Source organism: Anabrus simplex, chromosome 1, assembly GCF_040414725.1.
Source record: "Anabrus simplex isolate iqAnaSimp1 chromosome 1, ASM4041472v1, whole genome shotgun sequence".
NCBI lineage: Eukaryota > Metazoa > Arthropoda > Insecta > Orthoptera > Tettigoniidae > Anabrus > Anabrus simplex.
The window spans coordinates 1,247,984,278-1,248,006,947 of NC_090265.1; positions in this window are offsets into that span (position 1 = coordinate 1,247,984,278).

Genomic DNA, 22,670 nt, shown 5'->3' on the forward strand with positions numbered 1-22,670 from the left:
CGACACATACACCCAGCCCTCGTGTCAGAGAAATTAACCATTGATGGATAAAATTCCCGACCCTGCCGGGAATCGAACCCGGGACCACTGTGATCAATGGCCAGCACGCTAACCATTTAGACACGGAGCCGGACAGCGTTTCTGAGATGAATAGTGACTCTCCGAATGTCGTTTAAGTTCAAGTTCAGCTCCATCTGCATGGTAGAGTGAGAATGGGTCCAAAAAACGGTCCAATTTGATCGAAATTATGGATGTGTGTGTGTTCCAGGATAGCTCTCAAACAAAGTTGGTACACATATCACTTACTGTCTAGAAAGTAATATTGTGTCATTTAAGACACCGCTAGGGGTAGGGGTATGGAGGTGCAACATTTAGAATTAATCGAAAATGACCGATATTAGTGTCGAATAATCCATAGATTTCGAGGTCCCTGAGATAAGTTGTGACAATCTGGATAACGTTTAAGTTCAGCGTCCATCGGCGTGAGGGTGAGAATGGATGAAAAAGAAAATATCCAAAATGGCTAAGATTAATCTTAAATCCATAGTTTTCGAGATAGCTAGGCTGATTGGTGACAGCCTTAGTGACATTTGGAATGGTGTACATCATATCTATAGCGCGATGTGTAAATATATAGCCTACAGTTATCACTTTATTATTTATTTTAAAGGGTCACTTACTTCCCAGAAAATCTGGGCTGTCACAAGGACAAAGTTTTACGTGAAAAAAATGTAAAACTTAAAATGAAACGCAATAAAGTAAATCTAAATTTTTTTTGTTATTTGCTCTACGTCGCACCGACACAGATATGTCTTCTGGCGACGATGCGATAGGAAAGGCCTAGGAATAGTAAGGAAGTGGCCGTGGCCTTAATTAAGGTACAGCCCCAGCATTTGCCTGGTGTGAAAATGGGAAACCATGGAAAACAATCTTCAGGGCTGCCGACAGTGGAGTTCGAACCCACTATCTCCCGATTACTGGATACTGGCCGCACTTAAGCGACTACAGCTATCGAGCTCGGTGACTCTAAAACTAAATAATAGTTCACAAAATATCAATAAACGTCACTATAAAGAAATGTAGCCGGCCCCGTGGTGTAGCGGTAGCGTGCCTGCCTCTTACCCGGAGATCCCAGGTTCGATTCCCGGCCAGATCAGGGATTTTTACCTGGACCTGAGGGTTGGTTCAAGGTCCACTCAGCCTACGTGATTAGAATTGAGGAGCTATCTGACGGTGAGATAGCGGCCCCAGTCTAGAAATCCAAGAATAACGGCCGAGAGGATTCGTCGTGCTGACCACACGACACCTCATAATCTGCAGGCCTTCGGGCTGAGCAGCGGTCTCTTGGTAGGCCAAGGCCCTTCAAGGGTTGTAGTGCCATGGAGTGTGGTGTATAAAGAAATGTACAAAACATCACTTCACACATAATTAACAGGTAATAAAATTCCTAGTCCGCCTCTGTGGTGTAGTGGTTAGTGTGATTAGCTGCCACCCCCGGAGGTCCGGGTTCGATTTCTGGCACTGCCACGAAATTTGTAAAGTGGTACGAGGGCTGGAACGGGGTCCACTGAGCCTCGGGAGGTCAACAGGGTGTGGGTTTAATTCCCACCTCAGCCATCCTGGAAGTGGTTTTCCGTGGTTTCCCACTCCTCCTCCAGGCAAATGCCGGGATGGTACCTAACTTAAGGCCACGGCCGCTCCCTTCTCTCTTCCCTCTCTATCTCTTCCAATCTTCCCATCCCCCACCAAGGCCCCTGTTTAGCATAGTAGGTGAGGCTGCCTGGGCGAGGTACTGGTCATCCCCCAGTTGTATCCCCCGACCCAATGTCTCACGCTCGAAGACACTGCCCTTGAGGCGGTAGAGGTGGGATCCTTCGCTGAGTCCGAAGGATAAACCGACCCTGGAGGGTAATCAGATTAAGAAGAAGAAGAAGAAGAAGAAGAAAATTCCTAAAAGTATGCATTTAAAAACAGCACCGGTTAGTACAGCTAGTAAGTAATAAGATAAAGTGGGAATTCATGAGGCCAAACTGGGGCAAATATTCGTTTATAGGAAGAATTATTAAGGACTGGATTAGTTTACTAGGGAGATGTTCGAGAAATTTCCAACGTGTTTGAAATAATTTCCGAAAAGACTAGTTAAACAACTGACAGGGATTCTGCCAGCTGGAAGACATCCCTAAATGCAGATCGGCGGTGAATGCTTATAAAATCTACCGTCACACGTTTTCATATATAAGCTTTCTTTAAGTACCTACTTACTGACTATTCTGGGATTTCAGCATTCAATTTCGAACACAGATTGCGATCACCTAGGCAAGAACTCTTACAGCCGAGCTTCTACGAAATATTTCCGTGCGTGAACTGCAAAGATAACAGTTGAACTTGGGGCTCAGGAATGTTGTGTTGCTGAGAAAGCCATAAACTTAACTTGAAGGAGATATATCAGCCCGGTAAGCGAGGAATTTGTTTGTACAATACGTTTATCACTGCTCATTTATTATGTTGGTTTATATATCGCAGAGTAGCCTCCTTCTTGATATACGTAATATTTACAGCGCACATTGTTGAAATAGAAGCCTCCGCGGCTCAGACGGCAGCACGCTGGCCTCACACCTCTGGATACCGTGGTTCAAATCCCGGTCACTCCATGTGAGATTCGTGCTGGACAAAGCGGAAGAGGACAGGTTTTCTCCGGGTACTCCGGTTTTCCCTGTCATCTTTCATTCCAGCAACACTCTCCAACATCATTTCATTTCATTAATCATTCATTAATCATTGCCCCAGAGGAGTGCGACAGCCGGCACATTTCCTGTCCTCGCCGGTAGATGGGGCTACATTCATTCCATTCCTGACCCGGTCAAATGGCTGGAAACAGGCTGTGGATTTTCATCCATTACTGAAACACCAGGCAACTCAATTTGGTTTCAAATATCACTGATTTAGGAAAATTTCGTACGTAACTTTACCTCAACGCTGGCCACTGCCTCCAGTGTCCTCACGATATTTTCAAGAGTTTATCGACAATTTATTGGAATATTTAAAAAAAATGCTATTTACTCGGGGCGTTGCCCTATAGAGATCTTTTCACCCTACTTGCACCATGTGATATGAACCTGCGTGTAATTGGAAAGGAGGAAGTGTAGAGTGTTGAATGTGAGGAAAGGAACGTTAAGGACGACACAAATACTCAGTCCCCAGGCCAGGGATATTAATCATTTAAATTTTTTACGGTCCGCCTCTGTGGTGTAGTGATTAGCGTGATTAGCTGCCACCCCCGGAGGTCGGGGTTCGATTCCAGGGGCTCTGCCACGAAATTTGAAAAGTGGTACGAGGGCTGGAACGGGGTCCACTCAGCCTCGGGAGGTCAACTGAGTAGAGGTGGGTTCGATTCCCACCTCAGCCATCCTGGAAGTGGTTTTCCGTGGTTTCCCACTTCTCCTCCAGGCAAATGCCGGGATGGTACCTAACTTAAGGCCACGGCCGCTTCCTTCCCTCTTCCTTGTCTATCCCTTCCAATCTTCCCCATCCCCCGCAAGGCCCCTGTTCAGCATAGCAGGTGAGGCAGCCTGGGCGAAGTACTGGTCATTCTCCCCAGTTGTATCCCCCGACCAAGAGTCTGAAGCTCCAGGATACTGCCCTTGAGGCGGTAGAGGTGGGATCCCTCGCTGAGTCCGAGGGAAAAACCGAACCTGGAGGGTAAACAGATGATGATGATGATGATAATGAAATTTGTTACGATGTTTTGTGGATTTGCAGAGGTGAAAGAAGGTGCTGGGTTGAATAGGTCTCAACTAACAGAATTAAAGTTAATTTAAAACTTTGACAAAGGTTATATTTTTAACAGACAACAAGGTTTATCAATTTTCATATAGACTTTCAAAACTCAACAAATAACAAGTCAGCAACAAGCCAAAATCAGGTACAAAGAAATTACAAGATTTCGGGGGTTATTACCAAAATCTGGGCTTCAAGCCCCAAGTATAATAGGGAACATGCATGATCCGGGGTTTTAATTAAAAATATGCTAATCTGATTCAAAATTTCACGCAGAATTCAAATATGTGATCAGAATGTACAAATAATAACTCCAAACATGATAAAAATCTAAATTAAAGTACGAAAATGTCACGTCACGCAAGTACGCGATCTCATTGGTCTGACGTCATCGTACAGGTTGTCTGAATTAGCAGACGAAATAACACATAGTGAGCTGTGAGCAGCAGGATACACTTAGCGTATTTCTACTTTATGTTAGTGTCTGCTTTGGTTAAGTTCGAAGTCTATACATTGCATAATAATCTGAGTGGTATATTTTAGACTTAAAATGAATCCTGCGCAGACAGTGAGGCAGAAAACTTATAAATGGCGTATAGTTCCGATGAGCAATAGCACATCGCATACCATCCCAAACAAATTGTTTATAAATGTTCCAAAGACGCTAAAACTATGGAGAAATGGATTTTGGCGAGCCGAAGAAATGCTGGTGATATATCGGAAAAGTCTACAGTTTATTTTTTTAAAGATCATTTTAACGTAAGTTGAATTTGTTTGAATTTTCAATCACTTTTCCATGTCAGCTGTTCTAGTGGTAACACTTTGAATTTTAATGTATGATGCTTTAGTTAAATGCTTCATTTACATCTTGGAATATGAAAGTAATAAACAGTTCATTAATTAATGCTGATTATTAAAGTATTCTCCAAACCTAACCTATGTTTTGGGTGATCCATGTCTAGGTAATAAACCAAAGGGGTTATGAACCACATTGACAGCTCTAATTATACCAATTTATCTTGGCATGCGACAGTTATTTATGTCTTTACTGAAGAGCTTACATTTGTAAAGAAATTTAGGCTATAGCTAAATATTCTATAATATAACAAAAATAGGCGTGTACATCATGAAGAATGTATATCTCTGCACAAAACCAATGCTTGTCTGTTGGGGTCTTATAAGTTAACATTGCTCATTTATAATAATTATCATAATATTAGTGAAATAAATAACATAATTGCACACGGGTGAAAATAGTGATGTTGGTGTTTAAAATATTATCCAACTTAGCCTAAGTTTTAGGGTATACAAGCCAAGTCAATAAACCGAAGGATAAAAATACCGGGCGAGTTGGCCGTGCGGTTAGGAGCACGCAGCTGTGATCTCGCATCCGGGAGATAGTGGGTTCGAACCTCACTGTCGGCAGCCCTGAAGATGGTTTCCCGCAGTTTCCCATTTTCACACCAGGCAAACGCTGGGTCTGTACCTTAATTAAGGCCACGGCCGCTTCCTTCCCATTCCTAGGCCTTTCCTGTCCCATCGTCACCATAAGACCTATCTGTGACTGTGCGATGTAAAGCAAATAGCAAAAAAAAAAAAAAAAAAAAAATTAAAAAAGGGTAAAAGTCACAGTACCCAAAGACATTCCTGTACTGAACGACTAAAATGTCACCAAAACACTTTTCTTGCGTGATATGCTGAGCTTGTTAAAAGCCAAAGGTAATTAATGTTATTGGCATTACGCCCGCTAACTACTTCTACGGTTTTCGGAGACGCCGATGTGCAGTAATTAAGTCTTGCAGGAGTTATTTTACGTGCCAGTAAATCTACAGACACTAGGCTGACGTATTTGATCACCTTCAACTACCACCGGACTGAACCAGGATCGAACCTTCCAAGTTGGGGTCAGAAGGCCAGCACCTCAACCGTCTGAACCACTCAGCCCGACTTGTGAAAACTAGATGAAGTCATATTTATCTTTATCATATTTAACTTTTTCCCTCCACCAAGATATTTAATGTTTCTCTTTCATGGGCCCCGGAAGTGGGTAGGACAGTTGCCCCAACCATAAATATATATTTTATCGGGAATGATAGATTATAGACCTATAGTACTATGATCTTTCTTTCTTTCTTTCTTTCTTTCTTTCTTTCTTTCTTTCTTTCTTTCTTTCTTATTCAGTTTATCCTTCCGGTTTGGTTTTTCCCTCGCTCTCAACGAGGGATTTCACCTATACCGCTTCAAGGGCAGTGTCCTGGAGCGTGAGACTTTGGATATGATGATACAACTGGTTAGGAGGGTCATTACCTCGCCTAGGCGGCCTCACCTGCTATGCTCAACAGGGGCCTTGTTGGAGGATGGGAAGATCGGAAGGGATAGACAAGGAAGAGGGTAGGAAACGGCCGTGGCCTTAGGTGCCTGGAGGAGAAGTGGGAAAATACGAGAAACCACTTCGAGGATGGCTGAGGTGGGATTCGAAACCCCTCTATTCAGTTGACCTCCCGAGGCTGAGTAGACACCGATCCAGCCCTCGTACTATTTGTTTTCAACTTACATGGCAGAGCCGGGAATCGAAACCGGGCCTCCGGGGGTGGTAGCTAATCACATTAACCACTACACCACAGAGGCGGTCTAGTACTATAATGCTACCTATATGTTTATGTTAGCACTGAAATCCGATTTCTTACTTTACTAATGCTGAAAGCCCGAAAATGTAATGTTATTCTTTAATAAGGGAATCATTCTAGAAGGAAATGTTGAAAGTGATGTGATTTCTATCCAGGTTCGTTGTTATCCTAATACTATAAGTTGCAATACATAGCACGTATATAAAAGATGCCACTTACAAACTTGCTTTTTATCCGCGAATTTCTGCGGCCACAAAAGTCACTATTTTTCAAGAATGATGACATCTACACATGATAGATTGTCTGACTGTGCTGTTTTGAACCTTTCTTCTGTCATTTTGAAGTTATTCGCGATCACGAATAATAAACAATCGGCTTTTAGTAACGGCTGATGCACAATGACTGGTAGGGCTGCATCCGGTACTGGATCGTGACGTCACAGCGCGCCGCTTACGTCAGAGGCCGTTTCACTCGCTTGCGGAGAAGCACTTTTGAACATTTTTTTAATGGTAGAAAACAAGGCAACTTACCTCATTGTAATACGTTTACGTACTATTTCATTGGTGTATTTTTCAAAAAAATTATTTTTGAAAATTATGCATGTTCCCTATTCCTGAGCTCTCAGCTCACAACTACTATAGCTGAAGGGCATAAAACCCCTAAATAGAAGGAGCACTTGCTCCTAATTACATTGTTAAGAAAAAGAGCAGACCCGCTCTCAATTCGACAAGCCTATCAAAGGCTACAACAAACTTTATTTCTATCTGCCCTTAAGGCACACCAAGAAACAGGGGTATTAGATACCCAACCTACAGGGCCTTTACATGAGGAAAATAAAACATCAGGTTAAGTTACTGGCCCATAATACAAAATAGAATGGAGGCGAAGCTTGCACTTCTAATACACTTTTAAGACCTACTTGGCACTAGGCCGCTTACGCAAGGGCTAATCCCATACTAAGGAGGTGACACGATAAGAAAACTTTATTACATTACGAAGAGAAGAAAAACGGTCATGAAACGTAGTCACCTCAAAACAATATGAGTGGGAGCTCGAGAGGGTTAGGCACTCTCTATCCCAATTTATAGTTAGAGAGGCGGAATTTTTACCAAATATATATTACATTTTAAAGATAGGTTACATGAGAAAAGTTTCGAACCTGCCCCGAGGGTTAAACTGCTGAGCTAACAAGAAATAAAGTTATTAAACGGCCATTACCTTGTCGATGAACTGATGCCCGAAGAAAGAGTCGCTTCCCGCCCCCTGCTACATAATCACACACTAAGCAAGATGTCAATGAAGTGGCACCGAGACAAGAAAAGCAGCAGTTTAAATACCCTCGTGGAACATTCGAGACCTTTCAAGAATGAGTACCCACACCCCCCTCAACTTTATTGGATAGCTTAAAGCAACATCTCCATATCGGAGAAGACATACGTTATTGGTCAAAAATTAATTAGAGAAATTCGGGATTGGCTAAATTCAAAACAAGCGGAAAGAGAAGGGTTATACTGCCAACCCAAAAAATGACTGAAAGAAATTTAACAAAGAACAAACTTATGAATACCAAATTTTTTTCAAAAAAAACAGTTCCTTCACTTCGCACTAGGGTGCACAATTATAGTTCTTAAGTAGTGCCATCTAGAAGAGAATGTCCACACTTCTTGCTACAGAGCAAACAAATACAAATCGAAATAGACATCGTTCAGAACACTTCAAAATTTACAGTAGAGACATCTTCCGAGAAACCTTTGATTTAATACAGATTTTAAAGTTCAGAGTTTCTCCTGTAGAGAGGTTTCAACTGGCGCAATATTTGAATTCGCGGCGTGGAGGTGTACCGCCCGGTACAAAATTCAAAAACCCCTGACCCTGCCGGGAATCGAAACCGGGGCCGCTGTATGACAGGTGGACGCGTTGCCCCCTCTGAATTATTTCGTCTTTTTTTGAGCGTATAATAAAGCATTTTAGGGATTTTTAGCCCAATTCACTTTTTAAGAACATCATAAGCCTATTATTAGAAAATGACAATTAGCCTCAAAAATTAGCTTTAATATTCAAGATAAAAATGTTTCACTGAATCCAACAGCATTTTTGGAAAAATATCATCCAACTCTATATCCAACATAGGGCTATATAATAGTTTTAGTGATGGTGAATTTTATGATAATGATGCCATCACTACGTAACTGGCGCTTTTGGTGTCTCATTCTCCCCGATATTTTTTAAGTTGAATCAAAACATTTTTCCAACAGAACTATTTTAATTGTGAAATTTTACTTCATTGTAAAAATTTAATTATTTATGAGTGTTCTAGAATGGAAATGCTATCAATCATTGGTTGATATTTCAGTGTCTTACGCTGATTGCCCTTTTACGGATGTTAAGTTAATTGTTTTATGTCTGCTGACAAGATGTACATTTTCTCAGAGTCCACATTACTTATGTCCATTTTCTCTTGTCCACGGGTACAATGTCCACAAGCTTTTGTGTCCACATTTATAATGTTCATGTTCATGTGGGTCCACTCAAGCTATGTGTACAGTGCCTAAAGGTACTGAAATACCTTTTTCGTATATGAAAGTATGAAGTTATATTTAATACAGATTCAGTCATATTGCAATATGGATACAAAACAAAGTTGATTAAAACTGCGGAATATTTTAAGTTACAAATGTCAAATGTGCTAACCAACTCACAATTACTTTTAATATTCATATTTTCCTATTGTATACTTGGTTATTACGGGCAATCTCCAGTTGGGAAAGTCAAAATAAATAATTAAATAAATAAATAAATAAATAAATATCAACATTTCCGTTTCCATTAGTCACTTCTTCAGGATAAATCACGCTGTATTTTCTTAAGCAACACGCACCACTTTCGCTTGATTCTTCAGATTTCACTGTTCATCTTCTACACCGATCTGGGAACTATGGCGCTGTTCGTTTGCTAATTCATTAGCAATGCTACCACACACTCACCTTCAAGTAACACTAATATAATGGGATAAAAACGCTAAAGCGGCATTTCTCATCGGAGGCTTGGTGTCAGGAAGGGTATCTGACCGCAAAAACGGGCCGAATCGACCTGAACTGCCAACCTCCATAAATTGGTAAAATAGCCGGAAAGGATAAGGATACCTCAAAGCGGCCGAGAATAGAGTTATTAATACTTGAAATTCTTTAGACAGAGAGCCTGATAAACACGCCAAATGATGCAGTGTTAGTACCGGAATATCTGGTCGGTTAGCTGCAAATTAAGGAGCAAATCTTCTTTTACTTTAAGCAACTTATATTTTATAGGATATATATTCAAAATTATTCTAATTGAATAGCTTGTTAATGGCTGTGCCGTTACGTGACTTAGATACGAGTAATATGTATTTCGTGAACATAGAGTGTCTCCACTGCTGGTCGTTATCCGGATAATACCCACAATGAGATACTACACTTCAGCATACTGTAGGAGTGAATAAATACGTCATACAAACACACATTCCTACGGACAGCGTACTGGCATTCGGTTCAGAGGATCCTGGGTTCGATTCCCGATCGGGTCGGGGATTTTAATCGCTTCCGATTAATGCTTCTGGCTCGGGGACTGGGTGTTTGTGTCCGTCCCCTCACTCTCCTCATTATATTCAGACAACATACCACACTACCACAATAGTGATTATATCCCTCCATACAGGGTTGGCGTCAGGAAGGGCAACCGGCTGTAAAACAGGGACAAATGCACATATGCGACGCAGTTCGCACCCGCGACTCCACCGGAGTAGGAAAAGCGGTAGGCAAAGAAGAAGAAGAAGAAGACCGGGCGAGTTGGCCGTGCGTGTAGAGGCGCGCGGCTGTGAGCTTGCATCCGGGAGATAGTAGGTTCGAATCCCACTATCGGCAGCCCTGTTCCGTGGTTTCCCATTTTCACACCAGGCAAATGCTGGGGCTGTACCTTAATTAAGGCCACGGCCGCTTCCTTCCAACTCCTAGGCCTTTCCTATCCCATCGTCGCCATAAGACCTATCTGTGTCGGTGCGACGTAAAGCCCCTAGAAAAAAAAGAAGGAGAAGAAGAAGAAGAAGAAAAAGAATGCAAACACACATTCATACAGTACGGGATGGTTAAGATTAATTCTCCTTTACACATAAGCATAGGAAAATGGACATAACGGAAAATTGTTCTGATATACTGCCTATGCATACGTGGCCAGGAGGCAGGGCTAGTCTTGAGTAAAACTATGGATAGGAAAAGCATTGTCAGATACGCTCTTTGTTATCCATGCCACCACACACTCACCAAGGTTCTAGATTCATATCATAATCTAAACTTGAATTGGTCAAGGCTGGGCCAGTAACACCCTGGGTGATATATATTTATTATTTTCAGTCGTATCTCGTTCATATCTTTGAATGGATGAATACTTTGAGTAATGCAGATTTCCATTAAGGATTATATCTTTCGATTATTTACAACCCAGATATTATGTCCAGATCCACCTTTGGTGAGATTTAGTGTATAAGTGCACAATATTACATTGATGTGAAATAGAATGGAGTCGTTACTTTCTTTAATCTGTCTCAACTTTGGTTCGGACCAATACCGTTAAGAATGAAGCACTGTCTGCATATTTAATTCAGGGTGACCGAATTAGGACATACACAGATTTAGGTATATTCAACCATGAACGACCACACTCTTCTAATTGCAGTCTATTTTCAAGACTCTCACAGCAGGACTCCAGATGGACAGTTTTTACCTGAAACGGGCTATAATCCTTCTTGGCAGGCCTCACTTTCACTTCGCTCCCCACGCTAAGTCCCTTCAACAGCAACTGCATGTACAGATACGAACAGAGGGATGCAGATCATCAAAACACACTGCGCCCCCGCTATGCGATCCTGTAGTTTCCTACCACGAATACAATATCTTGCTGCGTTAGACCAGCCTCATGTTATTCTTTTCACATGCCCACGGCAAGTCTGGGCACGATGAGCACCGAGGAATAATTAGCAGGAAAACACAACGCATATATAGGCTACAGGCAGAAAGATAACGAAAATTGAAAATAAAAATATAAATTAGTGGAAGCTCAAATCAACCAGAGGTAACGGGGGCGATACATAAATATTTACTTACCATGTTCACGTGAACCGGGTCGAAAATGACCAGAGACGAAGTTATGAATTGAACTCGAGTCTATTAAATCAAAAGGATAAAATTTAAATTGTTACCCCTCCTACTCCTACAATAATAACGCCGATTATAAAAACAAAACAGTTTATTAAATAATTATTAAATCAAAATAGTAAATGGGCACACGAAAATCAGGAAGAGATAAAATAAGAAAAAGGAAAACAGGCCCAAATGGAAGCAATGCATAAGCTTAATCAACTATTCACTATGGTGATAGCATCCCGCCTACCCATAACGTGATTCAGCCAACAGGTTCAACCATACATAAAATACAATTAATCAGAAAATAATAAAATAAATTGTTACATGGGAACAAAACAGAATGAATCCTTGACGCAGAGCTCAGCCCAAAGTAATTATTTGATATCCATATCAACAGGACGAGTCTATAGATCGCGATACACGACCATTCAATGATATGCCACACAGCAATGCTTTTCAACGAATTCAAAAAAAAAAAAAAAAAGATGAAAGATAAAATATGCCGACGCAAAGAACGAGGAAAGGAAGGCACGCACAAGCATGATGCCCGGGATCAGGGATAAACAAGGCGTTGCTAAGGGAACATATACACACCCAGAAAAGAGTGCCAGAGCCCAAAAAATCGAAGATAAGAACAAATGACCCAACTTTTTTTGAAAGTTGCTTTACGCCGCACCGACACAGATAGGTCTTATTACGACGATGGGACAGGTGGGAAGGAAGCTGCCGTGGCCTTAATTATGGTACGACCCCAGCATTTACCTGGTGTAAAAATGGGAAACCACGGAAAACCATCTTCAAGGCTGCCGACAGTGGGGTTCGAACCCACTATCTCCCGAATACTGGATACTAATGACACAACTAGGCAACATGACATGCGTCCTATATATCTCACATTCGAACACTCGCACAATAGGTTAAAAAGGGGTCCAAGAAACAGGGAACGCATAAAAGATAACAATAGACAAAAAGAGCCCAAAAGTGTAGAAGCACAATTCATAAATAACGTCTCACGCGGATATTCGAGGCCATACATACATGCATACATACATACATACATACATACATACATACATACATACATACATACTGTAGCTACTCCAACCACTACTCTTATACCTTCATATCTTCCACATAATATAAATAACATTTGTTTGAGCGCCAGTTGCTTTTTTAAGAAAAACAACAAAATTCGGTAGAGCATACCTCTTATATCAATTATCTCAAGGCGTGAGGTGATAAACTCACATATCTGGCAATATACAGGGATATGGATCAGGAAAATATTAAATTACTGTTACATTTCCACAATTGAGGATTGTACATGGAACTGGAATCACTTATTATAATTAAAAATAAAACTGAGTTTATGACTAAATTTACGTCACAATGAACAATCATTTACGTCTTTTAATTTAACAAAAGAAATATATCGTGAGATTTGCGGTACAAAGAAAAGGAAAATTTAATCTAAACAAAAAAAGCTATTGGCATGAACTTGAAGTGAGATGTGATATCGCCGCTGATTACACTCTTCTTCATGTTATGAATGCATAACATGTCTGATGCTTTAATTACCTGTTGTCTGCATACACCGCTGTTGAACTTGAAAATTCTTGGGAAAACCTGTGGGCTGAAGTCGGGAGCCGTCTGTTGTTATCTTCTTATATAACAAGGAGTTGGCCTACATACCATGTACGCGTGTAGGGAGCTCCAATGTAATTACGTCCACTCAATATATTTTAAATAATTGGAAAATATTATTGAAACATCTTGTGAAGTCCATCCTCACAAGAAGATGATGTTTCTTTATCAGCATAGTACCCGTCTCTGCTCGGATACAAGCACCACTTGTAGACTTCCTCGATGATTACCTCTTCAAACACAACTCTTAGCTCTGACCATCACACTAAGACCACTTCTTCCATTTGATACATCTGACTGTTACATATGATCTGCACGATATCAACTGCTTATGAACTGAGTAAGAACAGAATACCTCTCCCCACCGTCGCCTTGACTTTATATAACCTCTCGATGACGACTCATCTCCCCACTCACTGTTCATCCCTTCCACTTCCACATACAGTAGCTGGCGAATACTGACACTTGGTCGCAATCACGTGTCCACGCACTGATGTCATCAGTCACGCGCTGTCTAAGCGTACCCAAGCGGACCAAGAATGACTATACCGAATGCGTCACCGGGAAATCTCCTTGTACACAACATTCCCAGTTAAACATAGCCTCGATTGCAAAATACTATGCCAGCTCATCTAGCCAAAGTTACAAGCCACAGCATGACAATATGAAACCAACAAATCTCACTTACTACAATACAGAATAATTACAAACATATTCACTTAACCTATGATGAAATACAATAATATACGTGATACCTAATTATTACAGTCTAAATGATGAGAAACAGAATATATAAATCTAATGAATCGGGTTAATAATGATAATAATAATAATAATAATAATAATAATAATAATGATAATAATAATAATAATAAATACAGAATGGAGTCTGTAACCCTGTTGTACGGTTACAGAACGCCTCCCTCATGAAATAATCGATTAAATGAATCGATTGATTCATGAAATATCTACACAATCACCTGAAATCGAGTACACCATAGATACATGTATAAAAATGCCCTTTACAAATTTGATACATAGTATCATCCATCTGGATGTACGTTGTTACACATATAAAACATTGATCAATTATCATTTTCACTTTGATTATACAGTATTATTTACATACAGATTACAGTTCTTCTCACTTCTGTCATTTCAAACGTTCATTGAGTGTTCAATAGTAATTCTCGAACACATTTCATTATATACACTGTCTCCAAGCACTGGAGTTTATTGCACTGCCGTGCTTCACTTATTATCACAACACACGCTAATTTCACTGAAGTCCTGTTCGCAATGCCAGCTTCATAAAATATGGTGAATTAACATAATAATGAGAATTAATCAACAAACTCACATGATATATTTCTTAAGATTTGTTATATTGTATGTGCCTACGATATTTCCTTCCTTGTCTTCTAATGAATAAGCACATTTCCCAATCCGTTTCACTACGGTGAAGTATCCCTGATATAGCAAGAAAAACTTAGAAAATTGACCAGCTTCTGCTGATGACGGGAGTGACACTCTGAGTAAAACCTTGTCACCAAGCTCAAATTCATCCAATATAGTCTTTTTCTGCTGGCGAATACGTTTATCTCCTGCTTTCTTTAAATTCTCCCTAGCCAGCTGGATATAAAAATCCTTAGTTTTCTCCTCTCCCAAGTCCAAACCTAACATACTCGCAATTTCATCAGTAGGCTTCCTGCCGTGATGAATTTCATAGGGCGTAAATCCAGTGGACTCGTGCAACGTGATGTTACACCAACGTTCGACATTACCCAACTGTGAAAACCACGAGTTGTGTTTGTCATGCACATATGCCCTAAATATACGTCCTATTTCACGCATCGTTCTTTCAACCATATTGCTTTGCGGGCAACGTACCGATGAAAATATAGTTTTGATCCCCAGTTCATTTAGTTTGGTATTCCAGATCTTCGAAATAAACTGGCTGCCATGATCAGATAATATTCTGAGGGGACATCCGAACTCAGGAATATATCTGTCCACGACCTGTTTGAGACAACCCCTCCCTGTAGCTTTCCTCAATGGGTACATCTTGACATATTTGCTGAAGGCATCAATCAAGACAAAAACAAATTGGTAACCATATCTGGATTTAACTAACGGTCCAAACAGATCAACACTAATAAGCTTCCCGGGTCTGTCAACAATAACAGCCTGCCTGGGCCCCTCTAGAAGTCTAGTCGGGTGCTTAGAGCGTTGGCAGAGATCACACGTAGCGAGTATTTTCCTCACGTGCCTTCCCATATTCCTCCACACAAAGTTACCCTGAATAGCATATAAGACCTTATTTGCTCCAAAATGACCCAGCTCCTTATGATAAAACCAAATCATATCCTCTTGCAGGGCTTTAGGTACACATACATTGAACTTCCCAGAATAACATTTCCGAGTGAGAAAACCATTACATAACTTATACGTAAATTTACCGTTCACAAGAACAGTACCTGGTTCCTTATCTCTAAGCGAGGTCAACAGTCCCGACAACTCTTCTTCTCTTTCCTGCTCGGACAACAGATAACGAAGTCTATCTCTTTCTGCCGTATTATCAGTCATCGAGCCAACACAAATCAAAATACCTTCTTTCACCTCTAAAGAGACAGTATTTTCCTCCTTAGGGAGATACCTGCTGAGAAAGTCAGCCATAACATTATCTTTCCCTTTAATATGACGTATCTTAAAATCATATTCACTTATGGCTAAAATCCAACGAGTCATACGATTACTAGTTAGTTTATAAGTATTTAAGAATACCAAGGCCTGATGGTCAGTCCATATCTCGAATTTATTACCTAAAACATACATTCTAAACTTACTTAATGAATACATGATTGCAAGAAATTCAATCTCAGTGATCGTATATCTCTTTTCTGCCATACTGAGCCCACGACTTGCCAAGGAAGCTATGCCTAAATTGCCGTTATCATCTCTCTGACATAAACATCCAGCAACTCCCTTCTCTGAACCATCAGTCATGAGAATAAATTCACGATCTGACATAGGATATCTCAACATAACAGCTTCATTAAATCCATCCTTCAACTTCTGGAAAGCCTCATCATGTTCTTTCCTCCACTTCCACTTCGCACCTCCTTTCAATAGCTCACGAAACGGCTCTAACAGCGCAGAATATTTACCCACAAAACGTCGAAAGTAATTACACATTCCCAGAAAAGATTTCAATTGCTTAACATTACGTGGAGTAGGAGTGTTGTTTATCTTGTCTACTCTCGTCTGTTCCGGTTTTACCCCCTGTTCAGATACAGTGTGTCCCAAAAATGTGATCTGTTGTGAACACAATGTCGATTTACTCAGTTTTAATGTAAATCCCCCTTCCCTGATTTTCTGTAGAACAATCTGTAAGTGTTTCATGTGTTCGTCAAACGTGTGGGATGCTATAACAATGTCGTCGATGTACATGGTCACAAAGCTATCCGTATCTCTCCCTAATACTTTATTCATGGCTCTAACTAATGCTGCAGAAGAAGTACGGGTCCCGAAGGGCACCCTGGCGAACTGATACAAGCAATTCTTGTATGCAAAGGCCGTAAGTGGACGGTCACTTTCTCTAAGTGGAATCTGCCAGAAAGATGACGACAAATCAAAAGTAGAAAACCATTTTCTACCTTCAAAACGTTGAATAAGTTCCTCTACCGTCTCCGCCCTTTGCTGAACAGCTTCTATCCTCATATTCATTAATCTGCCATCAATGCACAGTCTTACCGTGTTATCCTTCTTAGGTATAATAACAAGTGGATTTAAATTAGGACTACATGATGGTTCAATTATATTATAATCTAGCATAATGTCAATCTGCTCTTCAACAGCTCTAGCGTATTTTAACGGAATGGGATATTTCGGTCCTACAAAAGTTGAGTTATCAATAACATTAAATTTGTGTTCGTAAAGATGTGTTCTACCAGGCCGATCGCTAAAAACATCACTATGTGATATCAATAATTCACACAATTCGTCCTTCTGACTTTCCGCTAAATTACATTTCTCCACTGTCTCATACAATTCATCTCTAGAATCTCTCTGTATAGACACATGGCAGACATCAATATTTTTCCTCATATTAGGAATTTCACAAGATCCTTCCGTACTAGAACACACTTTATCCGCACTAATTTCTGACAAAACATCATATGGTAAACTGACTTCCCTGCTACTCTTTCCCCAAATAAGATTGACATTACACAGATCAAAATTTAATTTAGCCTTGTGACACGTTAACCAGTCGGTACCTAAAATAACGGCATAAACTAAATTAGGCACAACTAAGCATGGTTGGAAAATACATTCTCCACTTATGTTAATGGGGACAGCTATTTGTTTATTCGCTCTTTGAGACTTGTTTCCAACAGCTGTTACGATGAACGTATTCCTCACTGGAATTTCCGCTACCTCATACTTCTCTCTTAAAACTTCCTCATACAGCTTGGAATTTACACATGACTTCTCACTACCAGAGTCCAACAAAATCTTAACTTTTCTGCCCCATATCAGCAGTTCAATCGTCGGGGTAACAGTAACACTACTTAAATTATCCTCATTACATAATATAAGATCACTTAACAAATCTTGCCTTATATCTAAATTTAAATTACACTTATAAAATTTATTGTTTACGATTAAGTCGTCACTTAAAATATTTGAATTATTGCTACTTAGGTCACAATCATGTTCACTTACAACTATAGGCTGGTCGACATTAACATGCTTATCTACCTTATACGTGAACTCACCATTTACGGACTGTCTCAGTGACCTGTTTATACAGTCCGTTGCGCGTTTAAAGTACTAGGTTCGGTTACGACTTGTTGGTTACACACCTCAGTCGGCCTCCCCTGTTGCCTATTTCCTCTAGCGTCATTATTATTATTATTATGGCCTGTATTCTCCCGCCTCCCAGCTTCTGGTTGATTACCATAATCACGCCTCCCAGTCCTGAAATTTTCCGAACTATTCTGATAATTTCTCTCCCTGTGGAAATTATTATTAGGTCTCTCCTGATATTCTCTTCTGTAGTTACGATTATTCATAGGCCTGTCCTGATTATTAGATTGGTTACCCCTTCCTTCTACATTCCTATTTAGTGTCCTATTATTATTCAAGCTACTACCTAAAGCATCAAAACTTTCCAACAAAATCTCCATTTCCTTAATAGTCTCCACTCTTTGCATACAAACAGCTTCTCTTATTCTATCGGGATAGTGCTTAGCCATAAGTCTAACTATATCAGCCTCAGGTCCAATACATTCTAAATTTCTCCACACCAAAACATGAGCCAAAAAGTATTCAGTCATTCTAACACCCTCGTTAGAATTATACCCGCCAAACATTACTCTCTCTCTCTCTCTACTCTGAACACCTTCACTCCAAAATTTAGCCACGAATTTCTCCTTAAATTCAGTTAGACTAGACATCGAGCTTTTATATACTTGAAACCAAGACTTAGTCTCTCCTACGAAAGCATTAGATAAGATCTCCAATACAGTTTCCCAGCTAATAATATTGTCTCTTAATTGAACAGCAAATTTCTTCTCTACTACTCTCATAAATTCCATCGGGTTAAATTCTTTCCCAGAAAACTTAGGTAAATCATGATCTCTAGTGATTAAACCATTATTTACAATTATCTCACGTACATTCTTACTATCACGCACTTCTTGCTGGAGTACTCTCTGGCAACTCAGAAATTTTTCTTCCACTGTTTCCTCAGTCTTTTCTTGAATTTTTCTTAATTCCTCCAACTTTTTTTCCGATTCTCTCACCTTCTGTGATAATGATTTCTGCTCACTCCCTAGATCACCTACTTCTCCAAGTTTTCTTTCCACCTGTTCTACCCTACTAATACATTTCCTAGTTTCTTGCCCCACTGTATTGGTTATCTTTTCAAACCTTTCTTCTACTAACTCATTGATTTCTCCTTTATTAGACTCGATCTTGGCGCCTAATTCATCAATCTGTTTGATGCATGTCTCACTAATTTGTTCTATTTCCGCATGGAGATTGCTCCGACCCAATTCCATCTCAGCTCTGATATCACTACACTCCCTATTTACCTTACTTTCTAAATTATTAATTTGCTTACTTATTTCTAACACCTTATGATCTATCTTATTACTAACATCATCAATCTTCTTATTAATACTATTTATGGCATTACTCTGAGCTTCAATTTTTTCACTAATGACCGCTTCAATTTTCTCACTCATAATATTATTCTGAGATTCAATTTTCTCACTAATGACCGTTTCAATTTTCTCACTCATAATATTATTCTGAGATTCAATTTTCTCACTAATAACCGTTTCAATTTTCTCACTCATAGCATTATTCTGCTCAGTCATTTTGGACATCAGCAAATTAAATAAACCCAGGTCAATCACCCCTTTACTTTGATCTTGCGTGACAGCGTTTTCCTCAGTTTCTACTATTTTCTGACTTTCAGCAGGTCCCACCTTAGTCACCAACTTCCTATTTATGTTACCACCTTGGATTTCCTTGGACACAATAACCTCAGCCTCATCACCTGACTGCATATTGCTATCCTTGTCCATCTTCGGTTTCCTACTAATTTTTCGCGATCTCAAAGCTATTTCCCCTTGCAATTCCTCTGACATTACCCCTTAAATACAAACTTCAACAAAATGACCTTCCTAACATTACTCGGTGAATTTAACATGTGCGTACTCATTAAAAGAACTGATCCATGTATATTGCCATTCAGAAACACTTTTTCTGAACCTTTCGAGCCCCACGCTGGGCGCCACGTTGTAGCTACTCCAACCACTACTCTTATACCTTCATATCTTCCACATAATATAAATAACATTTGTTTGAGCGCCAGTTGCTTTTTTAAGAAAAAACAACAAAATTCGGTAGAGCATACCTCTTATATCAATTATCTCAAGGCGTGAGGTGATAAACTCACATATCTGGCAATATACAGGGATATGGATCAGGAAAATATTAAATTACTGTTACATTTCCACAATTGAGGATTGTACATGGAACTGGAATCACTTATTATAATTAAAAATAAAACTGAGTTTATGACTAAATTTACGTCACAATGAACAATCATTTACGTCTTTTAATTTAACAAAAGAAATATATCGTGAGATTTGCGGTACAAAGAAAAGGAAAATTTAATCTAAACAAAAAAAGCTATTGGCATGAACTTGAAGTGAGATGTGATATCGCCGCTGATTACACTCTTCTTCATGTTATGAATGCATAACATGTCTGATGCTTTAATTACCTGTTGTCTGCATACACCGCTGTTGAACTTGAAAATTCTTGGGAAAACCTGTGGGCTGAAGTCGGGAGCCGTCTGTTGTTATCTTCTTATATAACAAGGAGTTGGCCTACATACCATGTACGCGTGTAGGGAGCTCCAATGTAATTACGTCCACTCAATATATTTTAAATAATTGGAAAATATTATTGAAACATCTTGTGAAGTCCATCCTCACAAGAAGATGATGTTTCTTTATCAGCATAGTACCCGTCTCTGCTCGGATACAAGCACCACTTGTAGACTTCCTCGATGATTACCTCTTCAAACACAACTCTTAGCTCTGACCATCACACTAAGACCACTTCTTCCATTTGATACATCTGACTGTTACATATGATCTGCACGATATCAACTGCTTATGAACTGAGTAAGAACAGAATACCTCTCCCCACCGTCGCCTTGACTTTATATAACCTCTCGATGACGACTCATCTCCCCACTCACTGTTCATCCCTTCCACTTCCACATACAGTAGCTGGCGAAAACTGACACTTGGTCGCAATCACGTGTCCACGCACTGATGTCATCAGTCACGCGCTGTCTAAGCGTACGCAAGCGGACCAAGAATGACTATACCGAATGCGTCACCGGGAAATCTCCTTGTACACAACATTCCCAGTTAAACATAGCCTCGATTGCAAAATACTATGCCAGCTCATCTAGCCAAAGTTACAAGCCACAGCATGACAATATGAAACCAACAAATCTCACTTACTACAATACAGAATAATTACAAACATATTCACTTAACCTATGATGAAATACAATAATATACGTGATACCTAATTATTACAGTCTAAATGATGAGAAACAGAATATATAAATCTAATGAATCGGGTTAATAATGATAATAATAATGATAATAATAATAATAATAATAATAATAATAATAATAAATACAGAATGGAGTCTGTAACCCTGTTGTACGGTTACAATACATACATACATACATACATACATACATACATACATACATACATCAGTTAGAAATTATCTTAGACAAACCTGACATTGTAGCCTCCGTGGCTCAGGCGGCAGCAATCCGGCCTCTCACCGCTGGGTTCTGTGGTTCAAATCCCGGTCATTCCATGTGGGATTTGTGCTGGACAAAGCGGTGGCGGGGTAGGTTTTTCTCCGGGTACTCCGGTTTTCCCTGTCATCCTTCATTCCAGCAACACTCTCCAATATCATTTCATTTCATCTGTCATTCATTAATCATTGCCGCAGAGGAGTGCGACAGGCTTCGGCAGCCGGCACAATTATTATCCTTGCCGCTAGATGGGGCCTTCATTCATTCATTCCATTCCTGACCCGGTCGAATGCCTGGAAAACAGGCTTTGGATTTTCATTTTCAAACCTGGCATTAGCATAAGGCAATTAACCAACCACAAAGCGCCGTACCACGCCATATCACAAAAATGGAAGGGTATAAAGTCAACAGAAAAATAAATTTATTGATGTGGGTATACTCACATTCAAGTACTCTTTAACGCCGTGTGACTGTGCCGAGATCCTAACCCGCAGGAGGTAAACGAGTAGCCAGCTTTGCAGATACCGGCTGCTTGAAGAAAGACATGGATAAAAACAAGAACAAATTGGCAACACCCACCAATGCCTTCCAGTATTTTTGATTGGCCTAGCCTAACCATTTCCACGATATTCTTAAGCCTCTCCAAATAATACTCTGAAGGCTTTAAAGTGGCCTTTGAAGTTTCCAGAAATAAATTGTGACAAATGTTGAAACTAATTGGATGTAGTCTATACCGTAAAATTAAAAAATTGGCTAAAATATTATATACCACTAGACACTCGAAAGTATTATCAACGATTTCATTTACGAACATCCAATGCACACTGGGTTTAAATTTCCCTAGCGAGTCGGCCGCGCGTTTAGGGGTGCGCAGCTGTGAGCTTGAATTCGGGGGATAGTACGTGCGAACCCCACTGTCGGCAGCCCTGTAGATGGTTTTCCGTGGTTTCCCATGTTTACACCAGGGAAATGCTGGGGCTCTACCTTGATTAATCTCACGTCCACTTTCTTCCCACCCGTAGGCCTTACGTCTCCCACTGTCGTCCTAAGACATATCTGTGTCGGTGCGACGTAAAGCA